Raw genomic sequence first — 24,795 nt, forward strand, 5'->3', positions numbered from 1 at the left:
TAAGAGAAAGTAGGAGAGGAGTTGGACATAATAAGCACATCAACATGGGAATAAGCGAGGTGGGAGGGGTAGCGGAATGAAGGCTATTGGAGAAAAGAGGAGTACTGTTGGAACAATGTCTTTGGGTAGCCTAAATGGGGTAAGAATCCAGTCACTTTAGGTCACTGGAGGGCTGGCTTTTGTCTTAATTTTCTAGGGCTGCCATAACAAAGCACCACAAACTGGATGACTTAAACAATGGAAATTTACTGCCTCACAGTCTCGGAGGCTAGAAATCCAAGGTCAAGGTGTTGGCAGGGTTGGTTGTCTCTGAGGTCTGTGAAGGAGAATCTGTTCCCAACCTAGTGGTTTGCTGGAAATCTTTGTCATTTCTTGGCTTCCAGGCACATCACCTTGTGCTTGCCTTCTTGTTCATATGGTGCTCTTCCTGTGTGCATGGCCGTGAACAAATTTTTCCTTTGTATAAGGACACTAGTTGTATTGAATTGGGGGCTCACTCTACTTCAGTATGACCTCATCTCAACTAATTACATTCACAACGGCCCTATTTCTAAATCAGGGCACATCCTGAGGTGCAAATCTTTAGATTTGAAGCCCAGGTTGCTCTTAACTGGCTGTTGGGTTTATCTCTTTACTATTCTAAGCCTCATTTCCTTAAGACTTCAACATATACATTTTTAGAGGGTGTAATTCAACACATAATCCCTTTAGACAGGGGATGGACAATGTATCTTTAGTAAGAGGAGAGAAAGTAGAGTACTTGTTTGAAAATGCTGGCAGGTTTATAGATACATCTGTGAAAGTCTGTGAACACGCTTTTCTGACTGCTTCAATTTTTTCAGAGATGGGGAAAGCACAGTCATTAGCTGAGAGTGCTGGCAAAGGCAGATTGAGGAGAGGGGGTGTTGTGACATTGTTTCCAGCAGGATGAGAGTGAGTGGTCTAAGGAAATACAGCCTGACAGTTGGGCAGATTTACCGGCACACCTGTGGTCCTCAGTTCTGTATCTGAAGCAGGGAAGTCGGTATGGTGTTGAATTTTCTCCACTCAGCTGCATGGGGGCAGCAGGGTTTGTGGGGGAGGGCTGTGATTTACTAGGGCTGGGGTTTTCCACTGGGAGGAGGAAGGGGAGAAGGGACTTGAGAGTAAACTCAAGGAAGTTGTACTGATAGACTATGGAAGTAAAAGTGGGTAAGAGGGAAGAGAGAACCCTATGTGGAAAGACTCTGATTAATCCAATTTTATAGATGAGGGGATGATGGCTAGAGAAGTGAAGTGCTTTTTTGGGGTTCAATTAGTGGCAGAATCAGGATCCAAATCCAGCTAAGCGACTCAGAGCCCATGTTCCTAGAGGCAAGACCAGAAAGGTGGGAGGAAGGAGGCAGGACAGAGGAGGCATCAGATTAGTTTGGGGACTGTTCTTTCCACTGACTCAGCTCATAACCATTCATAACCATAATAAGCAAGGCATTCCTGATTCTTGTAACTCGACATCTATGATTCCTGTGATTTCCTTCTTTTGGAGAAGGATCTTTTCTCCTTTATCTTGACAGATACTCTCTTTTATTGAAAATAGATAACTGCTTCCCTACTAACCTCCCATCCTTACTTCCTTTCTTACCTTAAATATATATAGTGACTTATTTCACTCAGCATAATACCCTCCAGTTCCATCCACGTCGAAGCAAATGGTGGGTATTTGTCGTTTCTAATGGCTGAGTAATATTCCATTGTAAGTCAATTGGAGAAGGACAAACATTATATGGTCTCATTCATTTGGGGAATATAAAAAATAGTGACAGGGAAAAAAGGGGAAAGGAGAAAAATGAGTGGGAAATATCAGAAAGGGAGACAGAACATGAGAGACTCCTAACTCTGGGAAATGAATAAGGGGTAGTGGAAGGGGAGGTGGGCAGGGGGTGAGGGTGACTGGGTGACGGGCACTGAGGGCGGCACTTGATGGGATGAGCACTGGGTGTTATTCTGTATGTTGGCAAATTGAACACCAATAAAAAATAAATTTATTAAAAAAAATATAGTGTTTTAATTGTTCCCCAGATATTTTATATTCATTTTCACAGTTTGTCCATGGCCATCCTACTATGGCAGTTATTGTTATTCCTATTTTCAAGATAAGGAAATGAGGCTTAGAATAGTAAAGAGATAAACCCAATAGTCATTTAAGAGCAATGTGGGCTTCAAATCTAAACCTTTAATTTTAAAAAGTATTTATTTATTTACTTTATTAAAGCAGGCCCCATGCACAGTGTGGGGCCCAATACAGGGCTTGAATTCAGAGCCTGGAGAGCCAGACTCTTGAGCTGAGATCAAGAGTCAGATACTTAACAGACTGAGGCACCCAGGTTCTCCTATGAATCTTTAATTTTATATTCAATTCTCTTTCTATCTCCTAAGATACTTTCTCTAGAAATTGCTTTTTGCTGATTTTGAAGTAGGGTGAATTAGAGAACAGGTGTGTTGCTGACAATGGAGAAGTTCAGGAGCCAAGATTAGCACTCTTCTGGGATTCTGTAGAGTACATTCAAGCAATAATCATGGTTAGACTAAATGACCACTGGCTCGCCTTCCATCCTTGACTCTGGGGTAAATCAGAGAATAAATATCTATGTTACTGTAAGAAGACAGGCTGTTTGGGCAGCCTGGGTGGTTCAGCGGTTTAGCGCCGCCTGCAGCTCAGGGCGTGATCCTGGAGTCCTGGGATCGAGTCCCAAGTCAGGCTCCCTGCATGAAGCCTGCTTCTCCCTCTGCCTCTCTCTCTCTGTGTCTCTCATTAATAAATAAAATCTTTTTTTTTTTTTAAAGAAGACAGGCTGTTTAAATGGTTTAATTATGAAGTACAACTATTGTTTACATCATTTGTAGTATGGTAGGTGAAGCTGTCTTATTTGTTCTTGGGGCATTCTTTCTGTATCAACAAAAAATGTTTATGAAATATTTGGTAAAGATCCTCAGTAAAGTTTATTCATTCAAATATTCAGTCATCTGTTCATCAAATGTTTATAGAGCCCTTGCTATGCACCTGGAATTATGCTAGGTTTTGGATCCTTGCCTTAGGAGGTTTGTAATCCAGCAGGTAATACAGACTTGTAAACAAACAAATACTCTATCAGTGCAGTGGGGTGAAAGGTACTAACTGCTAAGGAGCATGAGCTGGGCTTCACTGTCTGAGGAAGGGAAGGAGGGCTTCAAGTTGGAGGTGACTGCAGCTTCTAGAGGAGTTCTCTAGACCATGCAGGGGAATGATTGCACAACTCCCACAGCTCCCTCCATTGCCCTCCGTGAGACTGGTCCTAGCATGGAGTCCACACCTGTAATGACAGGACACCTGCCACACTAATACTTTCAGACCAGCAAAGAGCAGAATGATTTCTTCAGCTCTGAACAGCCATGGAATTCAAGAGATAGACATTGCTGTGACCAACATGATTATGGGCAGAAATGTGGACATAAGCAGGCAGCACTGAGGGCTCAGCTGAGCTTCCTGAAAAACACAGTAACTCCACCTAGGCTTGTGGCCAATCTTGTGTTCCTCTAACCAAAGAGACAAAAACCAAAGTCTTCCTGTTTCAAAGGGAAGTGCAGAAGACTGGTGTGGAAGAGACCGGGCCCGTGACCTGCTGACCTACCACTTCTCTCTGGACCATGCTTCATAAATTACAGAGCTGGTATTGCTAATTGTAATTGGTTTATGAGTCAATTCTTTTCTTTATATCATTTTACATTTTCTGTATTTTCCTTATTTTCTACAATGAGAATGTCTTAACCAACTTTAAAATGTTAATATATTCATTAACCTTAAAAAAAGTGAAAATGAAGGAATTGAAGTAAATGGCTTCTGAGACTCATTCAAATTCAAAATATGATTTTCAAGAAAGACTAGAGACAGAGAAAATAAGCAGAAAGTTATGGTTTTTGCTGACAGTAATATTCTGTTAACAATACTTTTTCATAGTAGCGCTCATTTGAGTGCCAAGTCTTGTGTAAAACACTTTAAATACATCTTTACTATGTCCTAGATATTTGTGTATATAGAGATACAGCATATATCTATGTAAATGTCTACGTGAATGTCTCTATATAGACAGTACAGATACAGATCTATAGATAGATACTGGGTATATCCCCAGAATAAGGAAAAGCAAAATAGTGAAGTGCTTAAGGTCCTTTTGACTGTGAATTAAGTTCTGTTAATATAAGTTCTGTCTCATCTGTCTCTGAGCTGAGTGTTAATAAAATTCAGAGAGGCATATTTACTCTTCATATGAGCATCAGCAATATAATTCTCCAGGTCTAGATGGTCTCAAGACCCACTGCTAGTGTTGTCTGTCTTCACCTTCTCCTTTCACTGAGTCAAGCGGCAAGCTGCATGGGGGAGTACCCTTAGCGTAGGCAGTGCCTCTGCATGCTAGGGCTGCAAGGCAGGGCCCCTGTGACATCCAGGAGTGGCTGGCAGCCCCAACACCCAGAAGTCTGGCCACATGCATGGCTCATTGCCTAGAGCACATCCCACCCTCCCATCACCCATCACAGGGCTAGATTAGATTTTGTTAAGGAAGAAGCACTCAGGTGGCCTTAAAAACAATCTCTAATAGAAACTGAGCATGTTACCAAGAATTGCTGAAGATTTAAGGAAAACAAACACTGTATAAGAAAGGAACAAAACTCAACAAACAGAAAAATTAGCACCCTGGGAAAGAGAAAACAGAACAAATAAAAATGGGGAAATGTAATTAATACTTACACTTAAGAAACAAGAATGGAATCTTCTGGAGAAGTTCCGTTAGAGAACTTAGAAGTGAAAAAAAAAAGCTTTTTGAAGAAAAAGTCAATAAATGAAGTAGCAGAGCATGTTTCTCTTAGCATCAGTGAAGAGCACATGAGTTTGTGGTGAGCAGTCCCTGAGCAATCCCACAGAAGGATCAAGGGATAAAACATCCAGAGAAAGTTCAGATTACTTGGAGGAAAGAATCTGAGGTCCAAAATATCTCTGTGATAAAAGTTCAAGATGGAAGGGGTAGACCAAATGACCAAGAGAAAATCAGAAATTTCATAGAAAATATCCCAGTGCCGGAGAAAGATACACATTTAGATTGAAAGGACATGCCAGGCTTCTGAAGAGAGTGAAAAAAAAAAAAAAATCAACCCTAGACACATCTTAGTGAAATTTTGGAAAGTGAAAGGGAAAAAGAGCCAAACAATCTAATAGCTTTCAGAAAGAAAACAGATGATCTACAAAGAAAAAAGAATCAGATCAACAACAAGCTTCCGGTTGTCAATAATGACTGCAAGAGATAATGGAATAATATCTTAGGAAAGAAAATGATTTTGAGCCTGGGATTCTATATTGACCTGGATGATCATTAAAATGTAAGGTCAAAATTAAAGCATTATAGACATACAAATCTGTACAGCAACTCTCACTTTAAGAATTTCTGAAAGCTCTAGTCCAGCAAAAGGAAAAAAGAACACAAGAGAACTATTGCAGGGAGGAACATTCTCGAGTAAAGAAACAGAGACAATTTAAAAATAAATCTTAGTAATTGTTGACTATTAAGAAAATTAACATTATACTAGAACTCAAATCCAAAATGGTCCCTATGTATAATGTGGGGGAAGAGGAGGTTAACATTTTTGTTATAAACAGGGGGAAATACAGATACAGTTCAATTTTAAATTATAGAAAAATTGATTTTTAAAAATATTTTATTTATTTATTCATGAGAGACACACAGAGAGAGGCAGAGACACAGGCAGAGGGAGAAGCAGGCTCCATGCAGGGAGCCCGACGTGGGACTCGATCCCAGGACTCCAGGATCACACCCTGGGCCGAAGGCAGGTGCTAAACCACTGAACCACCTAGGTGTCCCTAGAAAAATAGATTTATTGTATTATTTGGACTGCAGCATTAAGTGTGAGTTGCTTTCAGAGTTTTAAAGGAAAGCCAACGAGTTATACATAAAAGAAAAAAAATACTCTGCCATCGAAATGGAAATAGTCTTAGCTAACACCTCAATCACTGAGTATAATTTCTCTCTAACACCTACTGGTTGTCTGTTTAACTAAAAACAAAAAACAACAAAAAACAAAACAAAAAACAAAAAACAAACAAACAAAAAACCCCCTGTTTAACTAAGAGTAAGAATGGAGCTGTGACTCTCAAACTTTGGTGCATATTAGGATCAGCTGGGTAGTGTTTATGACTCAATAGCAGGTTCCACTCCATATTAATAAGGTCAGAATCTCTGGGGCGGGACTTAGGCACCAATAGTTTTTAAAACCCCCCAGGTGATCGAGTGCCTGGGTGGCTCAGTTGGTAAGCATCTGCCTTTAGTTCAGGTCAGGATCCCAGGGTCCTGTGATGGAGCTCCACGTTGGGCTCCCTGTGCAAGTGGGGCGTCTGCTTCTCCTCTCTCTGCTGCTCCCTTCCCCTGGCTCATGTGTGCTCTCTCTCACTCTACATACTCTCTCTTAAATAAATAAAATATTTTTTAAAATATTAAACTTCCCAGCTGATTTCAGCGTGAGTTTCCTGAAAGGAACCGGTCCCATTTCATGTGGGATTAGGCGGCAGAGTGATGGTGGAGAGGTCCTCGCACCCTCTGATAATTCATCTTGTCCATCTCCGTGTTGTAGGAGTTGATATGGATGAGCTTTATGGGTTCTTTCAGAGCTAAGAAACCCTGATTCTAAAGGCCAGAAAGAAAAGTACGCATTTACTTCCTTTTAAAACGTGTCACAGGGGACCCATATGAATATAGACCTCACCCCTTTCTGGTCGTCAGAGCTGGCACCTACGTTGTTGCTCTCTCTGCCTTATTGTTAGCCAAATCTCACCCTTTCTCATTAGGAGTTTGTTAGGTGGCGGCCTATAGCCACAGGGCAAAAAGCCTATGAAGGTCTTCTTGACCTGTAATAATGGTTAGCACCCTTGCTGAGCACTGCTACTGGTCCCAATGCCAGGCCTTGCCAAGCCTAAAATATCCTCTCCTCTCCTCCTCAGTATGTACTATTCAGGGCATACCCAGCCTAGCTAAGAAGATATTGCTTCTTTCTCTCAACTCACTGTCTTGGCTCCTAGGTAGACGTCCACTTTCTATTTGCCATTTCTTTTTAACATCCTCCAAATGCTTGATTGTAAGTCCAATATTATGAAGAGACATTTAAGCCTGCAGTCTTTGATTTTTGTTTGTTTTGTTTTTTTTTTTTAAAGAAATAATCTCTGTGCCCAATATGGGGCTTTAACGCATGATTTAAAGCTGCATGTTCTATTGACTGAGCCAGGCAGGCACCCCAAGCCTGCAGTCTTTGAGTGCATTCCCATCATAACCCATCAGAGCGTATGGTAGTCTTCTGGACATTTTTTTCCTCTTGGACATGGGGAAAGCCAAATGCCTTTGCTTAACATCCATACACTCATCAATCTAGCACTCATCAACCTCATGAAACACCACTCTCTCGGGACACCTGGGTGGCTCAGTGGTTGAGTGTCTGCCTTCATCTCAGGGCATGATCTCAAGGTCCATTCTGCATTGGGCTCCCTGTGGGGAGCCTGCTTCTTCCTCTGCCTATGTCCCTACCTCTCTCTATATTTGTCTCTCATGAATAAATAAATAAAATCTTTAAAACCCACTATTCGCTTTGACGTGGAGGGACCTGGAGGGTATTGTGCTTAGTGAAATAAGTCAATCGGAAAAGGACAAACGTTATATGGTCTCATTCATTTGGGGAATATAAAAATTAGTGAAAGGGAATAGAAGGAAAGGAGAGAAAATGAGTGAAAATATCAGTGAGAGTGACAGCACATGAGAGACACCTAACTCTGGGAAATGAAGGGAGAGCAGAAGGGGAAGTGGGCAGAGGGAAGTGGGTGATGGACATTGAGGGGGGCACTTGGCGGGATGAGCACTGGGTGTTATGCTATATGTTGGCAAGTTTAACTCCAATAAAAAAAAGAAGAAATTATTCTTAAAACAAAACAAAACAAAACACCACTTTTTTCTATCTTCTGGTTAAATTCACTTTCCAGTCATGTCTCAAAAGCTCCATGCCTTCAGTGCTAGGAGAGCATGCTGTAAATGCAGGGTGTCCACTAACCTTCTCTGTGAAACACTCTTGGATGCTGCAGTCAGAACTGAGTACACCTGCCTCTGTGCCCCCATACCACTGTTTTCCTCTCTTTATGATGGAAGTCATCACTGCGTATTTTAATTACTTTTCTCATGTGCCAGTTTCTCTTGGTAGACCACAAGGAACTAGAAAACACTACTGTTCTCTACCTTCACCCATGACAACCACAGTGCCTAAAGTGTAATAAATATTTATCAGATGAATGAATGAATCCAGTGAATGAAAATGATTCAAGACCCTAACAGACCTGGCAAAACAAGGATCTGGAACTTGGTCAAAGCAGGATTCACATGAGCATTTGTTGAAATGCTCATTCCCAGGCTTCAGTCCTTAAAGCTTTTGGTTTGAACCAAGATAAGATTTGGCAATCTGTATTTTCAAATGCCTCCATGAATGAGTCTGAGTCGTCAGATCTGGGGATTTGCCGTAGTCTTGGGGATTTTCCTTGGCAAATGATGTGCTTTTGCCATTTTCCCAGTGCACACAGTCCAGAGCAATAGGGCTGGTTGTGGGTCTGTTTGGCCTCTCACTTTCCAGGAGGGCCCAAGAGGCCAGCTGCTTCTCCACCTTGTTCACCCCAAATAAAGAAGTCTTTACAAATTAAAACTTCCTATGGGCTATGCCCTGAACAAGGCAGACCTGTGTCCATGCAGATGAGCACGGTCATGAATCCTACCCTGACAACAGATTTGCATTTTGGCTGACTTCTAATCCAAGAGGATCTGAGGAAAATAGAGCAACATTTTGCTATCAGGGTCCTGCCATCCTTTTACTTTCTAATGTGATTGACAGCCCGGGTGTGAGCAGTCTGCTTTTCAGCCTCCATCCTCCTCTAAATGAATATTGATGCTGTGTTTACCTTTAATTAATATTCATTGCGATAAAGGAATTACACTCATTCACTTTTAATTATATCCTTCTTGCATAAACAGGCTTTTAATAACAGATTTTCCAGGGTGGAAAAAACAAGCTGTCTGCCCCCAGCCTTGCCTGGTGCCAAGAAAGCCGCCTCTGTGATTGATAAAGGGGATTTCAATTTGTAACTTGGTGCAGTGGGAGGAGCTGTGGGTGGAAAGTTAGCTCCTCAAAGTTCTAGCTCCAGCTTTGCTACTGTGGGTTCTTGGGCTAATTCCTTCTCCCCTTGTGCTTCCCCTTCATATCTGAAATTGGTTGGACCAGATCAATTGTTCTCATCTATGGCTACATATTGGGATCACCTGGGAGAATTACTGCACAATGCCAACGCCTAGACTGTACTCCAGATGAATTAAAACAAAGTCTCCATGGGCTGGCCCAGCTGGTGCCGGTATTCTTTTAGAAAATTCTCAGATGGAATTCTTTTGATGTTGATAACTGCTGCTGTGGAACCATTCTCACCAGACTTCTAGTTGCTTGTGGCTCCCGCACAGAGTCCAGAACAAAGCTCAGCAGTGCCCTGGTGCTCGCTTGCACTGAGGGGCTCATATCTTGGGATTGGCTTAGCGGTGCTCCCTAAGAGCAGAGAGGAGGGAATAATATTCACCAGGCACATCTAACAGCTCACCATTCTGTCATCAGACACGTCTCATGTCTACTATGTGCTTGGCATGGGGGATTTACTGTTGGTAAGCAAGGCAGTTTCTTCCCTTATGGACCTTATGATTTAGTAGGGGAGAGAGACTTTAAGCTGATAATTAATGATTAATTAGATGTGTTTAAGCAATCGAGGAAAAGTACAAGTTATCAGAGCACATAACAGTGATGCTGAGGAATGTTGATTAAAGGAAACCTGCTTTATGAAGGAATGTCCAAGATCTGAGGCCTGAGGACATGAACAAGTAGGACTTAGTTCACTTAATAGGTGGGGAGAAGCACTTAAGTCAGAGACGATGCTCCTACAAGGCAGATGTTGGCATTCCTGTTTTACGGATAAGCCTACCAAGGCCCAACGCTTTTCCTGTGGTCAAATCAACCACTCTGGTCCTAACCTTTTCATTAAGAGGGGTATTGGAAACCACTGAAATCACATGGTTGGGTAGAACTGGTCAAGATGAACTTGGCAGCAGTTGGACAGAGAGTAGGAATCAGGTTGGAGTGGGATAGGAATGAAGCCATAGGCCTAAGGTGGGCTGCAGGCAGAAAACGACCCCTGCCAGGTTGTGTGGCAGGTGGTGTGTAGTCCTGGGAAGGAAGCCACATCACAGTGTTTATACCAATCTTGGGTGGAGTAGCATTCTCCGTGAGGCAGACAGGGATGTGTGGCATGATGAAATGAGAGGTCTGACAGCCGGGGGTATTTGGATGATGCCAGTAATAGGTCCCCTCCCCTTAGCCTGGAGTTCAGGAATGGGGTCCCAGACTCTGAGAAAAGCAAGGCAGTGCCCTGCCAGTCAGGGCTGGACAAGCCCAGGAACGCAGCTTTCTTAGGGAACAAGGTAACATCACATCTGGACAGTCAGTCAGGGCTCAGAGGGGAGAGTAAAACAGGAGATCAAAGCCAGTGTAGGACCACAGCGCTTGATGCTGGGGTCCAGAGGTTTGGCCTGAGGACAGGATTGGTGTTGGAGCCTATGGGAGGCTTACCTGAGGATGGGAAACAAGTAGTTACAGGTGTGGAGGGAACAGGCTTGCAGAGGTGGGAAGCAGGGGGGCTTGACTGTCCATTCCAATGGTCCTCAGTGGTTATGAGATTCTCATATCCCCTGAGAATTTACTCCACTATGTCTGGGGTAGAGTGTGGAAACCTGCATTTTTAAAAAGTTCCATAGGCAACTCTGGTGTTCATTTCTGGTTAAGAATCACTGCTTTAGATCAATCCCTTCAGTTTTTCAGATGAAGAAACTAAGGCCTAGATAGAAGAAGTGACTTGCCCAAGGTCATACAACATACTAGCAGAAATAGGACCATGTATCTTAAACCATGCTTTCTTTATCCCCAGTCCCATGAATCTTAATTCAGGTGAGCATTTAACATCACCAGCAGTCACAACAGCTCCTTTCATGCGTACTCCTAAACCTCTGATCTCATCTGATGTTCACTGTCAGGGATTATTTATGCCCCAGATTACAGATAAGCAAACAGAGGCTGTGTGACATGAAAATTTGCTTGCTCATGGCCATAGGGAAGGGCTGGGACAAGAACATATTCTTTCTGAGTCCTAAGATCTTTCTCCTGCTTCAGATTATGAAAGTCGACTTTTCTCCCATGAGGCAAGACCTGACCCTTCTCAACCTGGACAGTCTAATGGGCTCCAATCCATTTCCTGTACACGTTGCCAACAAGCCCCTAATGGAGTGACGCAATAAGGTTAAAGGGGAGCCTGGTAATTAGTGGCCTAGAGGCATAAGTGACATTTGGACAACTGGACAGCTGGCTACAGTGCATTTGGCACCCCAAGGGTTCCAGCAACCGGAACTAAAGTGCCAAGTACATCAAACTCAAGTGTCACCAAGGTCTGAGCTCAGCTGCTCCCTTAGCATTTGCAAAATGTCCTGCCCACAAGTCTGTCCCTCGCATCCTCCCTTGGCCATTTTCAGGCGCAGATGAGCTGAGGTTACATGCAGCTGATCCCAGACCTGCTGGTTAATTATCTTGGCCTGTAATTAGTATTTCTTATTCCTCACTCCTTGCCAACTTCCGCAGTTAATGTATCATTTCTCTCTCTGCAGATTCTCCTTTGGGTGGGCTCCAAGGCCATGACATGAACATTTCCGGTAGTGGCAGCTTTTTGGAGATGCTCTGTCTGCTGACTCTGCCATCACCCCTGGCATCTTCCCTGGTCTCTTTCTCTTCCTCACAGTCTCTACCACTCACCAGCTCTTCTGGGTCCCTCCTGAACATTTCTAGTCCATGTCTTTGTCTCCCCATCTTCATGTACTCTGATTTGCTCTGGCCCCATAATCTCTCATTTGCACTCCTGCAGCATGCTCTTAATAGGCTTCCTGTCTGGTCCTGCAAATATTTCTCGTATCATGTAGGCAGAATAATCTTTCTAAATCATCCATCAGGCTGCGTTACTCTCCTAGCTAAAGCATAATATTTTAGTTTGGCATATAATGCCCTGTGCAATATGGTCTGCCTATTTTTCAATTCCCTCACTCACATGGCTTTTATGCCTCACTAATTTAGAACTGCTGTAATTCTTTCTCTCCTCCATTCCCTGCACATCTCACCACATTCATACATATGTGCACATGCACACACATGCGGGGGCCATCCACCCATGTTGCTTCATTACCAGGAGGACATAAGATGGGGTAGGGAGGGGGTCTGATGGACGTGGGTGCATCCTAAGAACCATCACAAGAAAAGGAAAAGAGACTCATTCTATGTGGCTTTGGGAGATGGGATTAGAAGCTGAAAGTTCATTTTATTTTATTATTTTTTTATTGGAGTTCGATTTGCCAACATATAGCATATCACCCAATGCTCATCCTGTCAAGTGCCTGTCACCCAGTCACCTCAACCCCCTCCCCGCCTCCCTTTCCACTAACCCTTGTTCATTTCCCTGGGTTAGGAGTCTCTCATGTTCAGTCACCCTCACTGATATTTTCACTCATTTTCTCTCCTTTCCCCTTTATTCCCTTTCACTATTTTTTATATTCCCCAAATGAATGAGACCATATAATGTATATATACAGATGTACATATATATACATATATATATATAAAATCTTTGTCCTTCTCCGATTGACTTATTTCACTCATAATACCCTCCAGTTCCAACCACGTCGAAGCAAATGGTTGGTATTCATCGTTTCTTTTTTTTTAATTTATTTTTTACTGGTGTTCAATTTACCAACATACAGAATAAACCCCAGTGCCCGTCACCCATTCACCCCCACCCCCCGCCCTCCTCCCCTTCCACCACCCCTAGTTCGTTTCCCAGAGTTAGGAGTCTTTATGTTCTGTCTCCCTTTCTGATATTTCCCACACATTTCTTCTCCCTTGACTTCTATTCCCTTTCACTATTATTTATATTCCCCAAATGAATGAGACCATATAATGTTTGTCCTTCTCCGATTGACTTACTTCACTCAGCATAATACCCTCCAGTTCCATCCACGTTGAAGCAAATGGTGGGTATTTGTCATTTCTAATGGCTGAGGAATATTCCATTGTATACATAGACCACAGCTTCTTTATCCATTCATCCTTCGATGGACACCGAGGCTCCTTTCACAGTTTGGCTATTGTGGACATTGCTGCTAGAAACATTGGGGTGCAGGTGTCCCGGCGCTTCACTGCATCTGTATCTTTGGGGTAAATCCCAAAGAGGGTAGCTCTATTTTTAACTCTTTGAGGAACCTCCACACAGTTTTCCAGAGTGGCTGCACCAGTTCACATTCCCACCAACAGTGCAAGAGGGTTCCCTTTTCTCCACATCCTCTCCAACATTTGTGGTTTCCTGCCTTGTTAATTTTCCCCATTCTCACTGGTGTGAGGTGGTATCTCATTGTGGTTTTGATTTGTATTTCCCTGATGGCAAGTGATGCGGAGCATTTTCTCATGTGCATGTTGGCCATGTCTATGTCTTCCTCTGTGAGATTTCTCTTCATGTCTTTTGCCCATTTCATGATTGGATTGTTTGTTTCTTTGGTGTTGAGTTTAATAAGTTCTTTACAGATCTTGGAAACTAGCCCTTTGCAAATATCTTCTCCCATTCTGTAGGTTGTCTTTTAGTTTTGTTGACTGTATCCTTTGCTGTGCAAAAGCTTCTTATCTTAATGAAGTCTCAATAGTTCATTTTTGCTTTTGTTTCTTTTGCCTTCCTGGATGTATCTTGCAAGAAGTTACTGTGGCCGAGTTCAAAAAGGGTGTTGCCTGTGTTCTCCTCTAGGATTTTGATGGAATCTTGTCTCACATTTAGATCTTTCATCCATTTTGAGTTTATCTTTGTGTATGGTGAAAGAGAGTGGTCTAGTTTCATTCTTCTGCATGTGGATGTCCAATTTTCCCAGCACCATTTATTGAAGAGACTGTCTTTCTTCCAATGGATAGTCTTTCCTCCTTTATCGAATATTAGTTGACCATAAAGTTCAGGGTCCACTTCTGTATTCTCTATTCTGTTCCATTGATCTATGTGTCTGTTTTTGTGCCAGTACCACACTGTCTTGATGACCACAGCTTTGTAGTACAACCTGAAATCTGGCATTGTGATGCCCCCAGATATGGTTTTCTTTTTTAAAATTCCCCTGGCTATTCGGGGTCTTTTCTGATTCCACACAAATCTTAAAATAATTTGTTCTCTCTGTATTCATCGTTTCTAATGGCTGAGTAATATTCCACTGTATACATAGACCACATCTTCTTTATCCATTCATCTGTCGGTGGACACCGAGGCTCCTTCCACAGTTTGGCTATTGTGGACATTGCTGCTAGAAACATCGGGGTGCAGGTGTCCCAGCATTTCACTGTATCTGTGTCTTTGGGGTAAATCCCCAGCAGTGCAATTGCTGGGTCGTAGGGCAGGTCTATTTTTAACTCTTTGAGGAACCTCCACACAGTTTTCCAGAGTGGCTGTACCAGTTCACATTCTCACCAACAGTGCAAGAGGGTTCCCCTTTCTCCACACCCTCTCCAACATTTGCTGTTTCCTGTCTTGTTAATTTTCCCCATTCTCAGTGGTGTGAGGTGGTATCTCATTGTGGTTTTGATTTGTATTTCCCTGATGGCAAGTGATGCAGAGCATTTTCTCATGTGCTTGTTGGCCATATCTATGTCTTCCTCTGTGAGATTTCTGTTCATGTCTTTTGTCCATTTCATGATTGGATTGTTTATTTCTTTGCTGTTGAGTTTAATAAGCTCTTTATAGATCTTGGCTACTAGCACTTTATCTGATAGGTCATTTGCAAATATCTTCTCCCATTCTGTAGGTTGTCTTTTAGTTTTGTTGACTCTTTCTTTTGCTGTGCCAAAGCTTTTTAATCTTGATTAAATCCCAATAATTCATTTTTGCTTTTGTTTCCCTTGCCTTCCCAGATGTATCTTGCAAGAAGTTGCTGTGGCCGAGTTCAAAAAGGGTGTTGCCTGTGTTCTCCTCTAGGATTTTGATGGATTCTTGTCTCACATTTAGATCTGAAAGAAAGTTCATTTTAATGTGCAGAATAATTATCCAACAGTTGATATTGTTTGAACACAGTATGGGCTCCCTGGGAAATAGTGAGCATGCCATCTGGATGACACAGGTAGAGGTTGTCTGTCTGAGATGCTGCACATACAGTGCAGTTCCTGCTCTGGGCATGGTCTGGGAGTCTTTGGCTCTCAAATGGCCTCATTAGATGGCATTCTAATTCCAAGATTTTGTTAACCTCTGATACAAAATCTACATCAAGTTTTGCTGCTTCCACGAAGACTTTCCTGTTTGGGAAAATCTTTCACCTCTCTGCACATTTGTGTCTGACTTCCTACATGCACACACACATAAGCTCTGCATATATCCCCAAGTGGACAATCTCTACAGTGCAAAAGGAACTTACCCACAGTGCCTCAAATTGCTTTTAATATGTGGTGGAGGCACATCCTACACTTGTGCAGCTATGCAAGCTTGAGGGGGAAGAAGAGCAGGAAAAATCATTTGAGTAATGTGGGGAAGCCACCTGGACTTCCAGTTGATACACAGGGGCTCCATGCTAGGCTGAGAGTGGTGAGAGGTGAGAGTCTTCATTGCCTTACCTCATCTCATTCCCTAAGCGCTGTTTAGGGGCTTAGGGCATCCTCAGTGATATGGCTGCCAACACAAATTACTTCATCTGAGGCATCCCCAGAAAGTAGACGTCAGTTCTAGCCTTGAAAAGGCCAACTGATGGTGTTGGACTCCATGAGAAACATTAAGTTGGGTTCCGTTGTGGGCCTTTCTGAAAGAGTTTGGAGGGAAATTTGGGTATGGTTCGGTTCGATTTTTCCTCAGATGTCAACCTCTATTGAGGACCAAGCAATGGGAAGGCACCAGGACTTGTACTCTCATCCTCCACTGAACCCTGAGGAAGCATGGTGCTGGTCACCCGCATCTCATGAATTAGCTACTGCGTAATTGTTTAGAAAACAAGCTACTTTTGGGGTACTTGGGGGCTGAGTCTGTTAACCAGCTGACTCTTGGTTTCTGCTCAGGTTAAGATCTCAGGGTTGTGGGATGGAGCCCTACCTCGGACTCTGGGCTCAGCACAGAGTCTGCTTATTCCTCCCCCTCATCCTCTCCCAACCCACTTCTAAATAAATAAATAAATAAATAAATAAATAAATAAATAAATATTAAAAAAAGAAAACAAGCTATTTTAGTCTTTCAGGATTGGTGTAGTAGAAAGAATGCTAGTCTGGGGGTTAGTGACTCCAGTTAGTCCTTTACCAGCTTTGTGATTTTAGGTAAACCTCTTCCTCTCGAGGGCTCTATCTCTTTATCTATGTGTTGGGGGTGGGGAAGGGAGAAGGAAATAAATGATTTCCATTCTTCCTTCCAATGTAAATATACTAGAATGCTCTGATTTTTCTATTTCAGAGGACAGTGAACTTCGTCTGCAAAGGGCCTGATATTTTGGGGTCTGCACACCACATGGTCTGTGTAGCACTACTCAGCATCCTCATTATCTTGTGAAAGTGGCAACGAATTAATGAGCTCAGTTTTGTTTCAATAAGATATTATTCACAAAAACACGTGGCAAGCTAAATTTGGTTTGTTGACCCCTGGTTTGTTTACTCTTGTTCTAATCTATTCTGTTTTCCACACAATAGGACTGATGTTCTTCAGTCTGAAGTGAGTGGTGGGATTCTGTCCTATTCCACTAAGCTGACTCACGAAGGGACTTTCTCAAGGCTCCTTCCTTCAACTCTCCCAGAGACAAGAGGTTTCAGCTTATAGTATACTTCCCTTAAATCACCTCAGAGTTCTCTTGAAGTCAGAACCAAGAAACATGTGGTAAAGAAAGAAATGGGAGTTGGCCATTTTCACTCTGTCAAATATGTCTAGGTTTTCAAGACTTCCCAAACCACTATGATGAATGGAAAATTTAGTAAATAACAGAGTTATTGGATCTTTTCAGTAACAAGATCTAGAGAGACTATCTCAAAAGCTAGACACATTTGTCTCCTCAACTTCACATGTAATATCCTCTTAATCTATCATGAATAGCTTTTACATCCTCCTATAACCATCACTGCTATTGTATCAATTTTATAGCTTCTAAGCTGTATGACTTTGAAGGACTTACTCAATCTCGCTGTGCCTTAGTTCTCTCAATCTAATGAAAGAATTTGTTTAAAGAGCTTTGCACAGCACCTGGCACACAGTAAGCACTTGATAAATATCATGTATTAGCTTCTGGACCTGTGAATATTCTCCATACTTACCTGTCTCTAGGCCTTCCTTGTCTTCATCCTCACACATCTATATTCTTCCCATTCCTCAAGACTGTGCTCATATACTGATTGGCCAGGAAATGTTTCCTAATCTTCCTGGTGAGAAATAACCTTCCCATGTCCCACTAACCCCCTCAACTGAGCCTCCTACTTCTACATCTCATGGTTATTCTTGACTTTGTCATAGTTTGTTGGTACTTGTTACCATAAACGTGACCTCACCGGTTCTTTTATGGATTCTCCATGGTACTGAGCCATGTGCCTCAGCACACAAAGGATTCTTTGTTAGTGTTGGTTGAATTAATGAATTAAGTAAATCACAAAAGGCCTCATTAGCCAGATTTGATTTTCCCTTTCATTTTGCATTGTGTACTTGGTTTCATGAGGATGGGGTCTCTTGTCAGTTTCTGGTAGAAATTTAACAAGGCTCATTAGTTTTCAGAATATATTGGATATGACAACTGACAGAGATATGATTCTTGCTTAGGTTTGTTTGAATACGGGTGGATGGTTTCTCTTGATAGCTTGCAGATATGAACTCATCCATTTATACCACATCTAGGTATAGACTGGAGACTTGGAATATGGGCCTAGGAGACAGCAGGAGCAGGTGGGCTTGAAGCCTAAGGCTCAAGAGAAAATTTGTCAGATTTTGCTAATTAAGTCTGGGGTCTCTTTTTCCCTCAGCCTGTCAGGATGATGACAATGGGCTACAGCTAGCTATTTTACTAGAGAATTCCCTTTGTAATATTTTTCCCTGTCATTAGTGAAAGAGAAGTCTGTGTGCATTAGCCACATATTGAGGCCATACTTTACCCCAATTTAGAATATATATTTGCTCCTATTTGACTTCCAATTTATGGAGCTGAGTTTAACTTCAGGGAAATTTTGGTTCCCAAGCCTGTGACACTTCCAAGTGCTGGATGAATCACAGACTTTCAGAAAATTGAAAAGGGACTTGGAGATTAATGATTCTAATGTCCAATGCATCCATCTCCCCAAATATCTCTAAGAGAGGGCTGTGCTATTTGCTCACGAATGTACCCAGTGACAGGGAGTTTTATTGCTATGTGAGACAGTCCATTTCTTTTTTATTATAACTCCAGTTCTTATAGATATTAATAGTAACATCAGATTGTATTTTCATAATGATTTACTTTTAAGAAAGTATCTTCACATTCTTTTTTAGTATATGTGCTGCTGAAGCGAGCACGTATCTTCACATTCTTAATGTTGGATTTTCACAAGATTGTTGGGAAGAGATTTGGGCCCCTTTTATCAGTAATCTTCACCAATGAGAAACACAGGCCTGGCTCACTGTGAGCTGTGAACCTTGTGTGGGCCTCTGACTTCACGCATGAGGTGATTGCCACCATTCCATGAATTCCCTTTTAGAAAATAACAGTTATTTTTACCTTCCAAACTATAAATAGTGGAATATATCTTCTCCAAGTGTAAAGGAGAAAGGAAATACTCTAACTTTATGTTTTGAGCTCAGATATCTGTCTTAGTACTTCTTTGAGATGGCTTAACCAAGTGGCCAGAGTTCAGGGAAGAAAGAAAGCCTGGAAGAAGTCCCATTTGCCTGACTGGCACCTCAGTTACCATGGAGACGATTCAGGCAACCACTTGGGATCTGCCGGCAGCAGGTGATGGCTTGCATCTCAGACAGCCCAGAGCAAAGCCGAGAAGCAACCAGCCTTGCAGTCAGTGTGGTGTTTACAGGCCCAGGACAGGCTCAGTCCTACTGACACGAGTTGTCCTGGGTGGACCAGGCCTGCATAGGGCCGCAGCTCTTTTCCAGTGCTCTCTTTTCCCTCTCATGAACCAGGATAGGTTCATGAACCCAGTGGCCTTCCCCATCCTTAATTCAGGAACCCAGGCCTGTCTACCTATTGCTGTAGACCTACCTGGAGAGGGTCTAACACCTCCAAGGCCCGAACAGCTCAGCCTGAATAGTGTTAACGGAACTTACACTGGCTGATGGTGCTGACAGGTCTAGGCTGCGTTCATAAGACTGAAAATACGTCATCATCATCATCATCATCATCATCATCATCTTAATGCTGAGAATTTGAGAGGATGAGAAGCCTAATGGAATAGCTAGAACATCACATAAAAATAAAACAGGGCCCATTTATGCAGAATGGAGGGAAGAGAGAACAAGAAAGAGAACTCATTGATACAATTTTTCAATGAGATTCAAGATGTTACAAAAGAGAAATAATAAGAAATAACAATAATAATAATAAAAAAGAACCCTCAAAAATTAGGAAAAATAATTTAAAAAACAACTTCTAACGTTGAAATTCTACAGAAGGAATGAAAATGTATGGAAGGCTGAAAACTGGATTATTAATCTAAGAAATATACCTAAAAACATATTACAGAATATGGACCAACAAAAACAAATCAATGAAAAATATTAATGCAAATTAAAGAGAAATGGAGGATGGACTCAGGAAGTATAGTTGACAAAGACAAATGGCTCCAGAAGAGAAAAAGGAAAGAATGGAGAAATAATAATTTTTTTAAAATGTAATTTCTTGGAGCTGAATAAAGAGTACTTTTGGATTAAAAGTCATAGGATTATATACATAACTAATAAAAATAATACAAGGAAACATTTTGTGGTAAAGTTTTAATTTCTAGAAATAGAAGGTACATTTTAAAAGTTTTTGAAAAGAGAGAACAGGTTACTTACAAGGGGGAAAAGAATGATTTTGACATTCACGTTTGTATCTGCAACTTGGGAAACTGGTAGACTTGAGAAATATTTAAAGAATAGCAGTGGCAAAGCAAAAATGGTGATGCCTTTTGTTCTCCAACCAAAGGGCTGCAGGGCTCAAAAGAGTATGCACTGTGAACATCTTATGAAGGACTTGAAGAAATATGCCCTCTAGATTAAAATTTAATCAGGAATAAGAGATCAGATTGGGGGAAATAATACATATAAGAAAAAATACTGAGTTTCACTGAATCCAGCAAATCTCTTTTTTTCCCAAAGATTTTATTTACTTATGAGAGAGAGAGAGAGAGAGAGAGAATAAGCAAGGGGAAGGGCAGAGGGAGAGGAACAAGTAGACTCTCTGCTGAGCAGAGAGCCCAAGGAGGGGCTTGATCCCAGGATCATGACCTGAGCTGAAGGCAGATGCTTAACTGACGAAGCCACCCAGGTGCCCCCGTAAATCTCATTTTTAAGTGTAAATTAAGTTTCTTAAAAGAGAAGAAACAAATATTTTAATAACTCAGAGTAAAAATCACAATCATGTTAACAGGCAGATGGAGGATAGAGTAAGAGAAAGCACACTAATAGTCTCTTCTTGAGGGAATATGAGCACAATCAGGATCTAACTTTTAAAGATTTGTAGTGGAATAGGTTAAAATAAGCAATCCCTGGGAACTTGGCTTTGAATAAATGGAGAAAATAAAAACATAAAGCATTAGGAATGAGAAAAAGCAGAACTAAATGAAAAATCTAAGTGAAATACATAATTCTTCAGGAAAGTTGAAAAACCAAAACTAACTCAAGGCAGGGCTCTCTTGCCCTCCCCACATTGTATGTATGGGCATAGGGGCATTAGTGGGAGAAACCTTTGTTCCAGTACCTTCCAGTGACTGGGAAGTTCAGTTCAGGAGGACCCCATTTTGACTGCAGAGCTCATCATGTTCTTCAGGCCAGCTTTACCAGTACTATAAGGTCTACTATATTTTCTTTTTCCTTTTTTTTTTTGAAAGATTTTATTTTTTATTCATGAGAGACACACAGAGAGAGGCAGAGACACAGGCAAAGGGATAAGCAAGCTCCCTGCAGGAAGCCTGATGCAGAACTCTATCCTAGGACCCCAGAATCACGACCTGAGCCAAAGGTAGATGCTCCACCACTGAGCCACCCAAGCACCCAGGGTCTACTATATTTTCATTCTCCCCTAGGTCCAGTGTCTATTTTTCCAATGTGTTCTGAATATGAGTGGAAGGAGGTGTGGGTAATTGGATTTCCAACATATTCCAGAACAACAGAACAAGTATTTTCCCAAATATTTTTATGAGGCTGGCATAGACCCGACACCAAAACTTAATAAAGCAAACACACACACACACACACACACACACACACAAATATGGACAATGCTAATTTATGAATGTTATATTCATTATGTCAAATGGACTTACGGGAAAAAATGCAGCTTATTTGTTCATGTTACTAACAGATATGAGAGTATGGCTTTGGCATGCTGAAAATAAGCATGTAAAATTTCCTTTCTACTGCTTTCATTCTCAGTGCACTTTCTCACCTGCCTGTGGCAAGGCGTACCCCGGCAGGTGCAAGCCGACATTCCATCAGCGGAGAGTTACAGCAGAATAATAGCATCTCTCTACTGACAATTCCAGTACAAGTTCTGAGAAGGTATCTCATTGGTCCCACCTGGCTTCCATTCCCATTATTGAAGCACTCCCTGTGGCAGATCTGGTGCTCCAGCAGGCTCGGAGTGGATGATGTGTCCATTCCCAGAACAGCGGTAGAATTAGTCCAACCTGAACCTTATGGGCTTAGAATGAGAAAGTGGTAATAGTCCGCATGAAAATAGGGCCTTTTATGAAGAGAAAGGAGAATGGATTCTAGGTAGACTAAACAAAAAAAGGTCCGACACACACAGACAACAGACAAATAGAAAAACCAAAACAGTAGCATCTAATGTAAGGTTAGTCATAAAAATCTTATCAAGTCAAATGCAGCTATATATTCAAGGAATAGCATATTGCTAGTATGAAGAGTATTCTAGGTGTGCAAGGATGGTTCTGTATTAGGAAGTCTGTGAATGCAAATCAGAACAGTATTTACCTAAAAAGAAAAAAAATACCTAGGGGAAAGGCATTGGATCTGATTTACCATCTATTTCCTGTTGACTCATTCCTCCAATAAATATTTCTTGAGCACCAACTATTTGCTAAGCATTTTTCTAGTCACTGGATATAGGATGAACAAAATGGGCAAAAACCCTCTGCCTCATGGAAGTTACATATTAATGATTAAAATTCTATGTAAAATAGTAAGAATGTGAACTATCCTAAATATGGTAAAAATTATCTTTCAGATGTTAAATATTAAAAGACTAAAGATCTTCAAATCCCAGAGTTCTTATTTTATTTGTCTTTTGAGCACAATTTTAACAAGGCTTCTGAGAAATGTAGATACATGTTTTGAGTTCTTGCTTATTAAGAATATCTTTTTACCCCCTTGCAAATGAAAATAACTTGATATATTTTTCTGGCCTTGAATATTTTCCCTTTAAACTCTCAAAATGTGGCTTCTTTTCCTTCTGACATTTAATATTAATAAGAAATGATGTGAAGCCAATCTTATTTCTGTTTCTTTGTAGGTAAGCCATTTCTTCCCAGTCTTGCTCAGTCTTGCTTTTTTTTTTTTTTAATTTCTCTGATATGAAAAAAAACTTACTGGAGTATGTGTATGTGTAGGAATCCTGATTAATGATGCTCTTTATGACATCCTCTCAAATTGAAATATGTCTTTTTTTTTTTTTTTGACTCAAGCAATGTTTCTTCTTCCTTTTCTTGTTTCTCCTCAATTTGCAATTTTCTCTTTCCAGGCTTTATATTTTATACCTACATGGGACCTTCTGGATTTGTCCCCTACATCTTTATTTTTCTTTAATTGTTCACCTCCTTCTGCCTTTTGTCTGATCGCAGGGGCACTCTTGAGCATGCCCTCTCCTGCTTTGGTTCCCCTTGATATCTAGTGCCTTCTGTTTGTACTTTGCTGTCAGTTTTCTTTGTTGTCAGACAGTCTTTCCTTTACAAAATTGCATGAAGTTGCTAGAAGAAATATCTATTCGAACATTCTCAGAATACAAATTAAACATCCCTCTTTACCCTAGCAACCTTATTTACTAGAAAGATGTTGCTCTGATCTCCAAGTCTGTGCTTTTCCAGTGTCAGATGTTGAGCCTGAATCTCTCAAGAATTATTTGTTGACCTTTTAGACATTTAGGTGTAGACAAGGAGAGACTGAAGAAGTTTAGGCTTAGGGTAGTTTTTCTTTGCTAGTTCTGCATTCCGAAAACCTGGTAAAGAGACACAGAGCCAGAGGCAATGATGATGATCTGGAGCTCTGCATTCTTTGCCACAGCTCTTTTTCCCGTGTTTGTGTGATCTGGAAGCTAGCTGGGGTAGTGGCCTCATTTGCCCACCTGGCACCAGGGTCATATGTCCTTGGACAAGCTCCAATGTACCAATGTAGCCTTTATGCAGCAAGGACTGGGAAACTTAATTCAAACAGGTTCAGACAATAAAGGGGAACATGGGTGGTTAACCGAAAGAAGGTGAACTCTTGAAATGTTATGCCACAACCTGGTGATGTTGTCAAGAACCCAGTTTCTTTTGATCTCCCTTCTCTACCTCTGAAGTGTCAACTTCACTCTGAGGCAGAACTTCCTCACAGAGACAGAGGGGCTGCCATAAGACCCAAAGGTCCTCTCTGCACCCCACATGATGCTGTAGGAGAAGGAACTCACTGACTCAGAATGGGCAACTGGACTTCATGTAATTATTGAAGGGAAATGCACTTTCACTGTTAGGTTTAGATCAGTCGTGGCCCTCCTCCTGCCCCTAGAGCTGGGATGGAGTCCATTCACTACTATTCCCTGCCCCATCACACCACAGCATTAAATGGGTGATGGGGAGTCACCCATAACATATTCAGAATTTTAATGTCCTTTTACTGTGTTCTCAGAGTTGGAGACAAGTTCTGGAAGTGGTCTGAATACTGCAGAGATACATTTACTTAGCTATGTGAGTCTATTTTTAAAAAAGATTTTATTTATTTATTCATGAGAGATACACAGAGGCAGAGACACAGGCAGAGGGAGAAGCAGAGGGAGGAGCAGGCTCCCTGCGGGGATATCAATGCGGGACTTGATCCCAGGACCCCGGGATCACGACCTGAGCCAAAGGCAGATGCTCAACCACTGAGCCACCCAGGTGTGCCCCAGCTATGTGAATTTATTATATTAATCACTCAGTTTAAGAAAATTGTGAGTGGGAGCGATTATTATTCCCATTATTTTGGTTTTATCCCACTTTGATATTCCATCAATCCAAAAATCGATAAGAGGGGAGCAAAGAGACTAGACTAGAAGAATTTCATGGAATAATGCTAAATTTTGATATTAAAATATGGAGGTTTGGATTCATTCACTTATGTAACAATTTTTTTGAGCACCTGCTACTTTCCAGGTATTTCGTTCTTCAATGTGAGGATACGATGTTGAACCAGGTAGAAAATGCTCTTGCTCTTGA

Source organism: Canis lupus, chromosome 31, assembly GCF_048164855.1.
Source record: "Canis lupus baileyi chromosome 31, mCanLup2.hap1, whole genome shotgun sequence".
Lineage (NCBI taxonomy): Eukaryota > Metazoa > Chordata > Mammalia > Carnivora > Canidae > Canis > Canis lupus.